At 50.2% G+C, this 16,230-nt stretch overlaps 1 protein-coding gene across 6 annotated transcripts in view; it reads right to left on the bottom strand.

Moving 5' to 3' along the window:
- The window catches only part of PTPRS (protein tyrosine phosphatase receptor type S), a 128,624-nt gene extending 112,636 nt beyond the window's left edge, over positions 1 to 15,988 (bottom strand). For all 6 annotated transcript variants that reach the window (XM_053999225.1, XM_053999228.1, XM_053999226.1 and 3 more), the window contains exon 1: positions 15,908 to 15,988. The gene's annotated coding sequence lies outside the window, so the exon portion shown is untranslated. The remainder of the gene's footprint in view (positions 1 to 15,907) is intronic.
- Positions 15,989 to 16,230: the final 242 nt, after the last annotated feature.

Genomic DNA, 16,230 nt, shown 5'->3' with positions numbered 1-16,230 from the left:
AGGAAGGGGCTGCCCCACTGGGAACCAGCTTTGCTGCCACTGGGGCTCCCAGGGGTGGCCTGTGTGAGGAAAGGTTAATTCAGATTTCACTTCTAATGGGCTTGAGCTAACCAATTTTAAAGCCTTGGGTAGACAGACTAATTGAGAATTAAGGGACTTTGATGAGCACTGCTCTCCCAGCAGAGCTGATCTGGAGTTGCACCCAGTTTATTCCAAGACAAATCCAGCTTCCAGATGAGATGGAAAGTCACAGGGAAATGGAAACTTGCACAAGGGAATATCAGATCCCAAACAGTTTTCCCCAGAAAAGGAGGTGGAGGGACAAGAACAATAACACGGAGCAGGGTGAGGGAGAAAAAGAGAAGCAAAACCCAACTCTGAAAGAGCCCTGGGGGAGAGCCACTCGCCCAGACTTGCTGTAATTACACTCCTACTGCTGGGTACAAAGCTCTTGGCTTGGCCCTCTCATAAAGCTGGAAGAAGGAAGGTGAAAGAAATATTTAAAAAAAAAAATATATATCCTGAAGGGTCAAAACAACCTTTTAACTTGTCAACTAACAAGTTCAAACAGGACTGCAAGTCCTGCTTTCCATAGCTTCCAGGGAGAGACACCCAGACCAGCCATCTGAGCTCAAGTCCTCCAGGCCCTTAGAGTTTTTCTGACAGCCAGAAAAATCGAGGTAAAGGTACTGGCAGTGGACACCAAAACCACTTCCCAGCAGGAGCACCAGCCTGGGCACCGTGCTCCAGCACTAGGAGCAGAGCTGCTGAGCTCCATCCCCCCACATCCTGGGCAAACCCTGCTGCCTTTCAGCACACGAGTTCCCACATCCTTCCCTGTAATTGAGCTCTTCATCGCCTGCTCTCGCTCCCTGCCAGCACAGATCCATGGCCCAGCCACGCAGCAAAGCTGGCCCATTCCCTCTTCCCCGTTCCCTTGCACCTTTGCAAATGGTTCAGCCAAACCCAAGCAAATCCCCAAGAAAAACAGTTATTTTAGAGCCCTGCTCCTTGCAAACCCGGGGCTGGCACGGCTTTAGTGTGAGCTTGTTTGAGCATTGCCCAGCAGCCAAAGCACATATGGAGCTCCCATGAGCCAGGCAGGGAAGGAAAAGCCAAGGGACCTCATAAGTTCTGCCTTCACTTGTTACTTTACAGGAAAATTTAAGTCTGCTTTGATATAACCTTCTCCTGAGGCTGCTCAGCCCATATACAGCCTCCAAGTAACCAGGGAGGACCTGAAGGAGGAAAAAAGGCAGCATCCACAAAGCTTCTGGTGCTTATTTCAGTAAATTCACACCTTCCTCAGTTCCCCTTGGCTTCCTGTGCCAGGTCTGGACACCATTCATACCACCCCAGTGCTGCTGCTGAAACCAGCTGCAGAAAACTTTCTAAAAACTCACTTTTATTGCTTGAAGTGTTGGCTGTCTTCCCTCTGCTGCTGTGGTCCTCAGTGCTGGCCTGGGGGATGTCCTGATGGGGTCTAGCACAGCTCAGGCTGGATGCTCCTCTTCCCTTGACTTCAAGGCTATTTTATGTGCCCTTCAATACCACCACACAATCCTTCCCAGCCAGAGAGTGATGAATCCACCTGAAGAAGGGACCAAAGGAGTCTGGAGGTGCCTCCTGGAGAGCCCTGGTGGTGCTGAGCCCCTGCTCTGTCCCAACAGACCTTTAGAGGAGTCACTGGTCTGGCTGAAAGGTTGGGATGGGTTTTACAGGTCTGTCCTTGGTGCATCTGTGGGGACACATTTGCAGCACAGCCCACGACAAAGCTGATTTTCAGGTTCTGGGGTGATTAGAGAAATGGTCTGATGAGGACTTTTCTCTGTTTGGTCTCTGTGTTTTTCTTTTTGGCTTCTTACGCAATATTTACAAGGGGAAAAAAGGTGTCTGAAGCAGCAGCTTATAAACACAAGCATTTTTGTAAATCCTCCTCCCACTTCCAAGATTGTATCAACAAAAGAAAAGAGGAGGCAGGAAAAAAAAAACATAAATAGAAGTTTCACATTGACAGAGCCTCTTTGAACAACTTTCAAAGAGCTCCACTACCTGTTCTCCCATTTGATTTTGTTTTTTTCAGAATATCTACAGCGTGTTCCTCTACACACCAAAGGAATCCACCAGCTCAGGTCCCTTTTCTGAGCTGCTCCTTGAAGCAAGCACCCCTGGCTCAGCAGCTCTCCAGCTGCCTGCCCAGGATTGGGGCTCTGCTGGGATCTGCTTCAAGGTTTGCTCAGTGGATGAGGGATTGCACCTCGATGCTGAAGATCTGGAGCCATTCCCAGCTCAGCTGCAGCTCTGCAGTGGCTGCTCCCCTCCAAGGCAGAGCCTTGACTTCCACCAAGGATATCCAGCATGGAGGAGAGCTGAGCCTCTCTCTTAGGTGGGATCATTAGGAGTGGAAGCAAGTAGAAATATTGAGGACACACCAAATTTTGGCAGCTGAAGTCATTTAAAGCATTGCAGCCCTTTGCTGGATGCCAGAACCTTATTTTTAAATGAGCACTTCCAGGTATTGACCTCCTACACTCAGGACTTGTAAGAACAGGTAAAGAAAAAAGAGTCCCCAGAACCTACCACAAACAGATTGCAGAGACCAGGGAGAAATCACCCCTTAAATCAGCCACTCCTAAACCAAAGAACTGATGCACCATCAAAGCCAGGAAATCATTTATTAGCCTAAATCTAAGCCATGAATTTCACAGACAACCCCTGTGGGGCAGGGGTCTGCCCCACAATAAGGGCTCTGCCCTGCTCACAGGAGCCTGGCAGCTGCAGCTCCCTGGGGCAAATTCCAAGGGCAAGGTTGATGCAATGCCTACAGACATTTCTCTCCATCCTTCTAAACAGAAAATCAAATGAAAAAATCAACCTGCATGAGAGAAGCAGCCCAGGGACCTGCTCAGCCAGCGCTGCAAGTGACAGTCAAGTCCAAGGGACAATCAAGTTTTGGATTATGATGGGAAAGAAGAGCTGCATATACATGAGCACAAACTGTAAATAAACTGGAAATAAATCCCATGGATATGGTGGCAGCTGCCCACAGACAGAGCTTTACAAACTGCCTTTTACAAGGAAATACCATTATATCAGGGTTTATGGGCCTCCCTGAGATGGGCACCGAGCTGTAAATACTGCCACAGCAGCCATTAGGCAAAGGGCAAATCCATGAGGAATTCTTGGTGCCAACAGCACAGCTCTGCTCCCCAACAGCAGGGAGAGGTGGGGGTGAGGAAAGGAGCAGGACCCAGCACTGCCAGGCAGTGGAAGCACTGCTGGACAAGGGCATTTTCCATTATACACCATGCCAACCCATGTCAATCAAATTCCCACTCTACCCTTCCCATGGTGAATGAACTGCCCAAATCATTCTGCCTCAGTTTCCTCCCCTGCTCCACGAATAGAGGATGCTGAAGAGCTTTCTAACACCACCAAGTACCTAATTCACTGAAGATGATTAAGTGCCTTAAAGATTTCTGAAGGAGCTGCTATAGGAAGGCATTAATTTGAATATCTAGTGGCATAGAACATAAAGCCAGGCAGATTTTCTTCCATTCTTTTATAACAGCTTAATAATCCTCAAAATAGTTTCACTGTTAACACTCCTGTTGTGTATTTTATTAGGGCTTTTTAAACTGTAAAGTAAGGTAAACACTCCTCATTTCTCTAATACCTACCAAAGAGCTTCTGAGAAAGAATCACTTAATCTTCACAAACACCCGTGTGGGGGGACCTGCCCTGGTCCCAACCATAAGCATCATCCCCTTTTCATGCAAAGCCACCCAGGATCCTCCTTGGATGGAGGAGGATCTTCCTGGAGCTCTGGCAGCAATGCTGTGGCTGGAGAGGAGTGGGAGATGTTCAATTTGTAGATAAATCTCAGATTGAGATAGGAAAAAACCCCAACAAACAAATAGGTTTGGCTTTCTTGAGAGGGAAAAAAAAAAAAAAAAGAAAAATGAAACAAAGTAAAGTTTTCTAAGGGCTACAGTGAAAATCACCCTCCCCTCCAAGAAAATAGACAGAAGGAAAAATGCAGGATCAGCCAGAGTTGCTGATGGAGAGGCCCCAGGGTACAGTCAGTTATTGAAGTTTTGTAACATAAAGCCTAAATTATTTATTATTATTATTATTTTTCCCTAGAAAAAGAGAGGAACAAAGCATCTCCCTCCTCAAAAGTTAACAACTGTGCGACATCATCTCCACATTGTCTCCCTGTTTTATCGCCACAGCGCAGCGCTGAGCAGATTCCACCCCGGGGCAGACACAAAACCACAGGGCCACGGTTTCTAATTATACCCTCTATTCTCAGGGAAATGGTTTATTTATTAGCTCTTTGAGCTTCCCTTTCATTCATTCTCAGTCCCAGTCCCGGCAGGCAGCAAGGGGCTCTCGACAAGAGGAAATTTATTAGGTTTGCTCCGTTCTCCACCTTCCCTGCTCTCCCACCCAGCCTCTCCCTCCTCTCCCCACTCAGCAGCACCGGCAGCCTCATCACTTTTAATTCAATAACTTGCAGTATAATTACTCCGTAATAACACCATTATCTTAACATTTACTCAGCAGCTGTGATCCCGTTACAGCGAGGCGAGGAGGGAGAGGAGAAGGGGTCCTCCGGGGACAGCGATGGGGAGAGAGGCCAAAAATCCCCCCTCGCAGGAGCCAGGGCTGGGGCAGAGAGGAAGGGGCGAGTGCTGGGCTGCTGTGCCTGCAGCCCTGCCCCAGCCTCTCCATTTCATCACCTCTCCTCAGCATCTGCCAGGTTCTGACCCAAGGGCTGCCCTGCACAGTCCGGCTCTGCAGCGCTGGGGAAGCCACTCAAACTCAGGCTGTGCTCCAGAGCCTCCCAAAAACCCCTGGAGTCAGGGAAACAGGATGAAAACAGGGGTAGGCAAGAGGGAAAGAGGCACTGGGGGGGACAGGACGGTGCTCTCTGCAGTAAAAAACAGCATCATCTCCTGCAAAGCCACCTCTTCAAACACAAATATCAATCCCTGATACATCATCCTGCTGCCTACAAAGACTGGGCTTAATTTTTACTCCAGAAGTCCTGCAGAAAATGGTTTTCACATTCCACAACAGCACATCTGGTAAATAGGGTAAGAAATTCTTCTAAAGCCAGACACTAAAACTCCGATAACTTGTGCAGCAAATGAGGCGGAGAACAGCCCATTTAATATCAGCCAAGACCAACTCCAAGCCTGCCTAGAAAGGCAGAATTTCAGCCTACAAGCTTTACCCAGCCCTGACAGAGAGCTCAGGTGTTGGCACCTTCTGTCTCCTCGCTGCGGTTTGATTTTCTGAGATATTTAAACAAACAAGCCCACTGCATATTTAGGCAGAAATGTTCCTACATGCACCATTGAAAGAGCAAGTTACTACAGCCCCTGCTGAAGCCAGCACGATTTTGAAGCCAACAAGGTGAGGTCAGGTTTACACAGATATCAGATCCCAAAATCACACCCGAAACTCCGCACAAATGCCAGCCTTAAGGAATAATTCCCCTCTCGGATGTATCTGTGTCACACACACGCTGCAGCAGAGGGGTAAACACCGTTTATTTTGATTGATTATCCATCGTGTAACGCAGAGCTGTAATTCCATCAAGCCATCAAAGCGACTCGGCAATTATATAAATCACGGCAGGAACGTGCGAAAGCTTTGTCGCTAGGAACTCAAAATGGCATTTCCTCACATTCTCTTGCTGCATATTGGCTTGTTTTTTAATAATACACAGGCAGATTATTTTGGTTTTCAAATTTGTTTACATGCCTCTCATACAGCAATTCACTGGGTATGCCAAAGCCTCATCCCATCAGCATTAATAAGACATTTTACGCCGTCTTCCACTCCACAGGAAATTTCCAAAGCAAACTCAGATTGAAACGCAGGCGCTGTGGCAAAAATCACACCCCTGCCACCACAACCCAGCCCCCCTGGAAATGGCTGAACCTCAGCAATCCAGCCCTGTGTCACTCACATGGAAGAGGAGACTTCTTCAGGACGAAGGATGCTACAGGGAGCTCCTGCCACAGCTCAGGTTTCATTATTTATAACATTATATAAACCCTGTGCTGCTGAATAGATCTTGGGCACGGACGTGATTATGTGTGTGTGCATCATCGTAATTAAATCCACAATAAAGTCAATCAGATGCTTTACGATGCATTATCTAGAAGCTGTTACTGAGTTTTTACACCTATTTAGTTCAAGTTTAGTAGAAGTGACAGCCCCCAGCTCCAGGACATTCCCAATGGCAGCAGCTGCTCTGGAGGCTCAGATTCCTGTACATTCCCTCTTTATTCCTCTCCTACAGAACCTGGGCAGAGGAAAGCCCTTACAGAGTTCCCTCAAGCCCATCCTCTCCCAGTCCAGAACAGGAGCAATTCCCAAAATCTGGCCATAAAAGGCAGCAAATGTGGAGCCCCACAGGTGTCAGTGGGCTCGGGCTCAGCTGCAGACACATCCCAGCTCCTGGTGAAGAGAAAAATCATTCAGGATTTGCAAGAGTTGATGGCAAAACTCTCCCTGCCTCTGATGGGAGCAGATTTCATTTTGCTCCTCTGCTCTCCCTGCCCAGCAGGGAACTGCCCAGGCAGAACTGCACTGAAGTCACTGGGATTATTTGCCTTTGGTGGTTTTCTTTCTTTAAAGATAAAAATAAATCCAAGCACTTGGCTTGAATTGTGGGCCCTAAATCAGTATCCATAATCTGACTTTTAGAGTTTTTGGGGGAAGGAAAAAAGGAAAGAAAAAGCCATTCTGAGCTGTGGGCTGAAAAGCCACCCAAGATAAACCAAAAAAGCACTAAACATTGAGCCATTAAGTGAGAAAGGACTACAACTTTGATGTGACACTTGGCTGTTTGCTGGCACTATAAACTATTGCACACTAAAAAAGTTTGTTAAATGCTCCATAAACTTTAACACATTGCTGAAACACTTTGAACTGAGAATTTTATTTGGTTATCCACAAACCACACTTGGTTACAGGCAAGGAACAGCAAATGCAGATTTTTCTCAAAAAATTATTTCACTTTGAAACAGTGAAATGAATAAAGGTAGATTTAAGAATTTGTAAGAAGGCACCCACACCATGTCTGTGTTAGGAGAGCCAAAGCCTCAAACAGGGATTGAGTTTTTGGGGTTCATCTCTTTCCAGTACCCCTGACCTTTACATTTTCAGGAACAACCAAGTCCTGGACATCAAGCAGAGCCAGGAAAATGGTGAAGCACTAGAAGAGTTCTGCAGATCATGAGGAAATCAGCACAGTGGAGTCCACATTCACCTTTTCTCTGTTTGCCTAAACTTGCATTTCCAGAGCAATTCCAGACCTAAACCAGAGTACAGCCAAGAAGCAAAACTAATCTTAAAAAAAAAAAAAAAATCCCCAGAAGTTTTAATATTAATGTTCATTCCTTGCCACAAAGAAAATGTGTCTTTCTCCTGACTTTGACATTTTCTTCCCCAAAGCAGGAGGGAAGAAAATCAACTCCCCAGAGTGGCAACGAGGTGTGAAGCACAAGTCACCCACACTCCCATCACCTTGAATCCACGGAAATTTCACACTGGACCTGAGACACTTTCCAAGGGAATTTTTTTGCCCTGCTGAAAACCCTAAAATCCCCCACCTGTCTTAAGCATCACTGGCTTTGCATAAAACCTAAAGCCACTTTAAACATGTCACTCATCTTCCCTATTAAGCCCAATGGAAAGCGTGCCGTGGCTCCCTGCTCAGGGATGGGAATGGATTTGGATCTCTCTGTCCCAGAGCCAGACTGGGATTGACACCAAAACCCACCTGTGCTGGCACAGGGCCCATAGGGGACACAAAGGGGACAGCCACATCCTCCTGGCACAGGGGCTGCTGCAATTTCCTCGTGGTTTACAACGAGTTGTTACAGCAGCGCGGGCACGGGGGAGAAGCGGGGACAGAAATTCATTTTGAATCACAACTGTACCTGGGGCTAAATCACCGGGATGGTGCGATTTACACATCCCCACCTCCCAGGGCAGTGCATAAAGCAAGCGTGGGGCCATCATTCACGTGGGGATATTGCTCTGGAACGTGCTGTCAGGAGTGTTTCATGGCCCACGAGCGAGGAACCGGGCGCTCCACCCTCAGCAAGAGAAATGGACTCCTGGTAATGGACTACAATTCCTTCCCCTGCAGGCACAGCCCTGCCACCATCAAACACGTCAGGCTGCAGGCACTGGTGATTCATCTGGTCCAGCAGCACCCAAAAGCAGAGCTTCAGAGGAATTACCTGTCTGGGTGAAGCTTTTCCTGGCTCTGAGCCACCAGTGCTTGGCACAGCGCTGCACAGATGGGGCAGGGAGCACAGAGGAGCACTCGCCCGTGGCCTGCTGTGGCACCAAATCTAGAAATGCTGGAGAATGGCAAATCACCAGGTTTTCTCTCCTCCACACATACTCAGTGTTCCAGGAACAAGGCATGGATGGCACGAGAGCACTCCCAGAACAGGACTCACAAGACACTGCAAAACCAGAGCCTTCCTGGCTGCTGGAACCCTTCTCCAGCAGGACAGAACCCACCTGGGCAGCTTGGAGCAGCCTGAACCTCTGCAGGTCCTTTCCAGCCTCACCCATTGCGTGACTCTGATTTTCCCTCCTGCCTGCATGCTCAGGGCTCCAGCCTTCAGCTCCAGAGCAAACACCAGGTCTTGGTTAGTGACATAATCCTCTGAATCCCAGCAGCTCCCATTTCACAGGACACAGCTGTTCACTTCCCTGCATGCATTTTTATAGTCACTTCTTCCCTCCTTCTCCCCTCCCCCAAATTTTTCTGCCCTTTGCTGCTAAAGTTAAATAAACACATTTTCAGGATGGGAGTTGTAACTTTATCCCTTATTTTTCATTCCCCTGTCTTCTTCAGACCATTATTTAAAGGTTTTGCATCTTCAGAAACCTTGCAGACACAAGATCTGCTGCACTGCCATGGCCCTTGGCCACCACTTTCTTCAACACAAAGAAGAAACCAAAATTCACAAGGGCAGTTCAGCACCTTGACATTGTGCAACACAAGGAAGGACCAAAGATCCCACAGTCCCAACAATCCTTATTTCATGTTCTGCAATACCATCCTCATCTCATCCCAACGTTCCCTTCATTGCACACAAATCTCCTGCTCCTCCTTGCTCCCAGTTTTCTCAGTTTCTGATGGAAAAGGCATAAAGAAAATCACCCACAGGAGCTTATTTTACAGCACAAGCAGGGAATTCCCTGCCTGGCTGGGTCTGCACAGGGCCCACGTCAGGCAGGTGAGAAGGAGCTGTGTGGAGGGCACGTCCTGTGGGTTCCAACGTCCTTCCCACCTGGAACAACCCAGCCCTGAACAAACACAGCCTCAAAAAAACCTCAGTCCCAGAAAAACCAAGCCCCCCAAAAAACCCAGCCCCCCCAAAAAACCCCAGTCCCCATAAAAACCCAGCCCACACCAAAAAAACCCAGCCCCCTAAAAAAACCCAGCCCCCCAAAAAACCAAGCCCCAAAAAAACCTCAGCCCCCCAAAAAACCCCAGCCTGCTCAAAAAAAACCCTACCCCCCCCCAAAAAAACCCAGCTCCCAAAAAAAAAAAACCCAGCCCCAAAAAATATCCCAGTCCTCATAAAAACCCAGCCCCCCCAAAAAACCCCAGCCCAAACACACAAATTAAAGGCCTGGCTGTGCCCCCTGAGAGGTGACCCCACCCCCTCCTACAGCATTTCCAGGAGGCAAAGCCAGCAGGCACTAAACCTTTTGGCAGATTTTACACGTGGGTTTGACCCCAGGACACAGCACCTGGCCAAGATTGGATTTCACTGTGGCTGTTCCTCGAGGTGCCCATTTTGGCCAGTTCCTGGTGGCCTTCATGGCTATGAAAATCCTCCTGCTCTTGCAGGCAGCCAGGTGACATTTCCATGGTCAGGGCTGGCACAGTGACCTCTGGGAAAGGATGGTGTGATGCATCCTGGTGGTGTCACTGGGACTGCTCCCCCACCACGAAATCAGCCGGTTTCCCCTTCCCAGGCCAGGCAATATCAAATTATTTGCCCTCAGGGCAGCTTTTAAAAATCCAGTTTTTCTTTCTACTCCTTCACTCAAGGAGATCAGCAGCAAAGATGCCCCACGTGCCCCTCCTGCTGCTCCAGAGCTGCCAATTCCCAGGGCAGCCCATTTGGTGACCTCAGGGAAAGAGATGGACAGGGCTGTGCGAAGTACCCAGATCCTGTAACAGAGCATGAGGACAGGCTGCTGCTTGCTTCCTTAAGTAAAGGATAAAGTTTTAATTTAAGCTGATCTCTGGGGAGAGAAGAAGGTTATTGAATCCATAGGAAGAAGCAGGGAATGAACTGAGTGACCCCAAAGCCAGGCACGAGCAACCAGGATTCCCAAGGGTGACAAAGCTGGGGGGACAGACCTGCACCAGATTTGCTGTGGATTTTTTTTCATCCCCTGCTCCGGACACACACATTTCCCTTGTGCTGCCTCACAGAGCAAACAAATGTCATCTCTTCGGGAAAACTGGAAAGACTATTTTCTTCCCAACCCTTCCTCTTCTCTGAATCCTCCCCTTCTGCAGCAAAGTGCCCCTAATCCCCAAATTCTCTCTCTACCTGCAGGGAGAGCTGAAACCCTACCCGTCCCCTCCCCCAGCCCTCCAACCACACTAATCCATCAAATTCCCCGGCCTTGCAGCCCACCCCCAGCCCCGACAGCAGCAATCCTGGCACCAGATGTCCACTGACAAAGGCAGCGCCAAGCATCAAAAAGCAATTGCCCATCACCCCTGTCCCGACGGGGCCCCGGGCAAAAAAAAGCGAGTTCAAAGCCCAACAAGCAGAGCAGCATCCCAGCGTCCTTCTGCCACTCACACCCCGGGCACAGGAGCGGCCACCGCCCTCACTGGGGACACGGTGACAAAACCCAAACACCTCAGAGCCCACCGAAGGGTTACAGCTCCCCTCTGGCATCAGGGATTTAAACCAGGGGTCACTGAGAGAAAACAAAAGGGATTTTATTAAAAAAAAAATAATAATAATCAAACCCTGAGCAAGACATCTGTGCTCTGTCCACACGATGCTGAAGCTGCATTAGCAAGGACTTTGTTTAAAGAGCACTGTTGCTGTTCCCTGCCAGAAGGGCTTTGCTGGCCAAACCACGCTCCAGATTAGCCATCTGGATTATCTGGTTTTGCTAAACCTGACCACGAGCCCGGCCTTTGAGACAGCACACCCATCTCCAGAGATGTGCTCACAGCAAGAGGTGGAGGGGAGGATAATTTCCACTCCACACCCTCAGTAACCTCTCAGACGCACACTTTTTTTACCTTTTCTTCCTTTTTCCTTCAGTTTGCTACTATTGCTTCCAGTTACTACATCAGCCTCTTCTGTCAAGTCCTGCTGGGCTGCTCACTCTCTCAACCTCCATCATTATTTCACAGATGCAATTTCAAGCTTTCCCACATTTCCCTCAGAGAAACAACGGGAGAAGAAGAGACGTGTGGGCAGGCACAGACTGTCCCAGCCACGCAGGAGGGACAGGCTGGGCACGCAAAAGCCTCGCCTGAAACCCATCCCCAAAAATCTGTGCCAATGGAGCCGACCCGGGAACAACACCCAGGATAGGAACAACGCCCCGTTTCTACAACTAATTAATTGCAACAATCTTCCCAGCTGGCTTCTGAAACGACTCCAGCTGATGGTTTCTACGCAGGGTGAGCATCCCTCCTCCTTGCCACGCATCCCCTGCCACAGGGACAGCCCCTGCCACCCACGCTCCCTCCTCCTCCTCCTCCCCTCTATGCCACAAATCCGGGGGAAATTTGAACTGTCATTTTCCCTCTTACACCCAGGTTTAGTGCTGCTGCTACAGCATCGTTTTATTTATGGCATTGCTTCTGCCGTTGTAACGATCCTACATAAATTCCACATCCCGATTCCCTAACAATACTTGCTGCTATTATAATAATGATCCCGTCTGAATGGCACAGGTGCCATTATCACAAAATCTGTTTGTAATAGGGAAGCAACTGTAAAAAAAGGCATTACACCCAAATGAACTACTTAAGGATTACCATAACCAGGGGCCTTGCCTCAGTTCCCTCAGCTGCAGCGCTGCTTCCTGCCTGCTCAGAAATAGATAGCAAGTCAAAATTAGCAGGTAAGTCATCCTGCGATTTGGGAGCTGCTGCTCCCAAACTGAACACTCTGTGGCTTCATCACACAAATAAAATCTACCTCTGCACTGATTTAATGAAGAATTTTTGCAATGCACTCACTAAGTGTTAATGAGAGCACTAATCAGTACATGGAGAAATGGAAACACACCCTTACCACCCCATAAAAGTTACCTGTAAAGAGCAAGGAAGGGCAGAAGAGCTCCTTTAAGAATCCAAACTCACCCAAATGCACACGAGATCATGCAAAATTAAGGCAGAAGTCACTTCAGAAGTGGCATAAGACAGACAAGAGAAATCAAGGTCTCGTAGAGTTCTTGTAGAGATGTGAGTTTCACAGACCTCAGACCTCCATCCCTGCCTCAGCCTGTGCACGTTCACAGCTCCCAGGTGCCTCCTCATTCAGGAAGTTTCACCTACCACAACAGTTATTACTCCTACAAAAGAGTTCTGGAAGGGCAGCTACTCCTTCAAAGAGAGCTTCCAACAGATGTTTTCCCACCGTCAGCATTTGAACAAACTCGGTGTCTCACACCTTCCACAGTCCCTAATTTTACCAGTTCATTCTTCACACCCGCAAATGCAGCATGAAATAAATTCAAATGTAACAAGATTGCACTTCCCTGGTGCCATGAGATGTGCTGCAAACTCTGCCTACTCCAACAGCAAAGCCTTGCACGGGAACAAAACATACCCAGGGTTCAAAATCTCTTCAAACAGAGGGCAGAGGATGGCTTGGGGGGGAGTGGTAATGGGATGCAGTGCCTTTTATCTCCAGGTGAGCCCTTAATGCTTCAGCCCAGGTGAGCAGCCTCTACACAGCTGTTACTACACGAGGGCTGCACAGGAGCCAGCACGAAATGAGGATCAGTGGCTTCACTCCAGCTCTTGGCTGAGCGGTGTCAGACAGCTTGTCACTCCCACACCTGGCACCGCAGGGCAGCCCCCAGAAAAGCACCAAGGACGGGGTTGTGCAACCTCCACCTTCTCCTCTGCACGTAGCCGGGTGACACCGGCGCTGCTGCTCCTCTTGGCCTGTGCCCACACGCCGCAGACAGGGAGCAGGAGCAGGAATCAGAGATCCTGGATCTATTCCTGGCATCGCCGCCGACCTGCCGCGGGAGCTGGGCGAGCCTCGCCTCTGCGCTGGCTCCTCGCTTTTGGCTGAATGATTCAGCCATGGCACTTCAGCTCTTCTCACCGCCGGACCCTAAAGCTCTTCCCAGCAAGGAGCTGCGTGTTGCTATTCCCATTCTGCAGACAAGGAAGCCAGCAGATTGCCATTCCCCCAAAGGCTGTTTTTCTGGCACGCTCCTTAGAGATTAAATCTAGTGAAATAGCTTTGCCTTACAAGAATCTGTACCCACAGGGCACTCAACAGCCAGGGTGAAGAAGGTGTTTGAAACTCGCTGTGATCAAGGTTAAGAAACATAATAAAACACCATATCCTGCTTTTCCAGCTCTTCAGGGTAATGAGGGATTTCCTCATCTATCTGCTGCAACTGTCACCTTCGCAGGAATTTAGTACTTAATACTAAATTCACTCTCTCTCTGCACACTGAACCTTCAGCCAGTTTATTTTGGAACCTCCACCTCCCAAAAAAACCGATGCACATCTCTTCCAAGTCAAAAGTATAACTGGGCCTTCTCTGGTTTCAATGCCTTTGGTAAATCCCTGCTTTGGCTGCAGGAGGAGGCTGCAGAGCAGCAGGAGAGCAGAGCAGGAACCCCGACACTGCCTCACTCCCTCGGCTCCACTCGGACTTGGCAGGAAGATTTGGGAGAATTCTCCGGGAGATGATGTCCCTCTTCCTGCGCTAGGGACCAACGACACTCCCGTGGAGATAAGAGAATAAGAGATAACGATCCCTTCCCCGCCCCTCTCCGCGGCTGCTTCTCGCAGCAGGAACGTGAAGGAAGGCGTTCCGGCTCCTCTCCAGGGACGGACGGCGGAGGAGGGGAGTGAAGCCCCCTCCTCCAGCCCAGTCCCACCGCCCCCAGCCCGCAGCCAGCCCAGCGAGGGGGCGGCGAAAGGCACCGACCCCCCCGAACCGCTCGAGAACGCGCGCATCACCAAGAAGCCGCTGAAACAGCCTGATTCACTCAGACGCAGATTTTTCACTCCTTCCTTTTTGGGCGAAGCAAAAACCCGAAATAAACCCCAACCAACAGCGTTAGCCCCGAAAACCCCGGCGCTGGCAGGCCCTGGTGTCGCCAGGAGCAGCCGCCCGTGGGCTGCAGCCCCACACCAACAAACACCGGGCTGGCTCCAGGGGAGAAAAGCGTCTCAGCGCAGGTGGTTTGTTATTCTCAGAGTCTCTTTCCAGCAGATGTTCCCCTGTACCATGTGTGGCAATCCCAGTGTGCTTGAATTTGTGATTTTTCCTCTGCTAAGTGACGTTTTCAGGGAAAGGGAAATTAAAGGATAACAAGATGCAGCTATAGAAAGATAGAGCTGTACAGGCTAGAGAATTCTCTTTTTTTTTTTTTCTTTTTTTGAGAAGAGCCATAATGTTAATGTTAGAAACCACTTTTCATATATAGCAACGATCAGCTTAATCTTTACGCTTCTTTCCTTAGCTGCAGGAGAGTTCTCCAACAACAAACAATATAAATTTAAATTTAATTTCAACTCTTGCTATAACTGCCTCCAGTCAGACCAACTGCTGCGAATTCAAGTCAGAGCCTTGACATAAAAGTTACCTGAGTTACCTGCAACAGAAAAGTTCTTTGCTTTTGCCAAAGTGAGAAAAGAATAATAAAGGGATAAAATGTGGTTATTTCTCATGAAAGCTCCAGCTACACAGTTCCTGCAGCTAAATGGAGGTTCTTTCCGCCATCTATTACGTTTCTAAAATTACACATTTTAGACAAATCTGCATCTTGAGCTTGAGCAGTAGCCTAATAGCACTAGCAAACAAGTCATGTGAGGCCGAGAAAATGAGTTGTATTTAATCCTGGGAACGGAGCACAGGAGTTGTGCAATGTTTACAGTGAATAAACTCTGCCCGTTACTCAAAGGCTGCAGCCCGTGTCCTGCCCCGCGCTGCCGAGAGCATCGCGCTCTCCTGCAGCCCCGGGCTGCCTCGAACTCATTAAAAATAAGATTCAGAAAAGGCATTTCCAGTACGGAAAGGAAACGTAGTAAGAGAGGCAACTTGGGGAAGAGGGCGAGCTGCAGAGCTGCCCCTTTGTACGGCGGGCGAGCGCCCCAGCGCAGGGTTCTCACATTTTCTTGTTCCGCAGCAAAAAACGCCCCTGCGAGCCCTTGGCTGGGGAAAAGGGGGAGAGGGGAGAGGAAATGGGAGAGGGATGGGCAGAGCGAGGGGAGGGGGAGAGGAAAAGGGAGCGGAATTCCCTCCCCAGCGCCGCCCCGCAGCCCCCGCTGCCATCCCTGCGAGCCCCTATGGTTGCCCATCGCCCGGCCCCGGTTGCCCATCGCACGGCCCGGTTGCCCATCGCCCGGCCCCGGTTGCCCATCGCATGGCCCGGTTGCCCATCGCCCGGCCCGGTTGCCCATCGCCCGGCCCCGGTTGCCCATCGCCCGGCCCGGTTGCCCATCGCCCGGCCCGGTTGCCCATCGCATGGCCCGGTTGCCCATCGCCCGCCCGCGGGGCCCCTCCGGCCTCCCGAGACCCCCGCCCGCTCCCCGGGCGTGCGCGCCGAGGGAGAAACAGCTTTCCCTTGTTTAAAAAAAAAAAAAAAAAAAAAGCGTTAAATAATTACATTTTTAAATCAAACCGACCGTCTCGGACTCGTCCCGGCGCCGGCGGGGTGCGGAGGCTCCGTGGCGAGGGCGGCCCCGGGGACCCCGCGACCCCTCGGCGGAGGGAGGGACCCCCGACCCTCGGCGGAGCCCACGGCGGCCCGGCCGGGCTGGGCGGGGCCGGGGCGGGGCCGGGGCGGGGCGGGGGCGGCTCCGGGGGCAGCGGGGCCCGGCCGGGGGGACCCCCGAGAGCACAGCAGGGCCGGGGGCTCAGGGGTCTGCCCTTGGGGCTCCGTCACACCCGCTGGGGTCTGTCCCCCCACGCCGGACCCTTTGGATTCTC

The sequence above is a fragment of the Vidua macroura genome, chromosome 26 (assembly GCF_024509145.1).
Source record: "Vidua macroura isolate BioBank_ID:100142 chromosome 26, ASM2450914v1, whole genome shotgun sequence".
Classification (NCBI taxonomy): Eukaryota; Metazoa; Chordata; class Aves; order Passeriformes; family Viduidae; genus Vidua; species Vidua macroura.
Note: the sequence above shows the minus strand (reverse complement) of the source record. Positions and strands in the feature narration are given on the sequence as shown.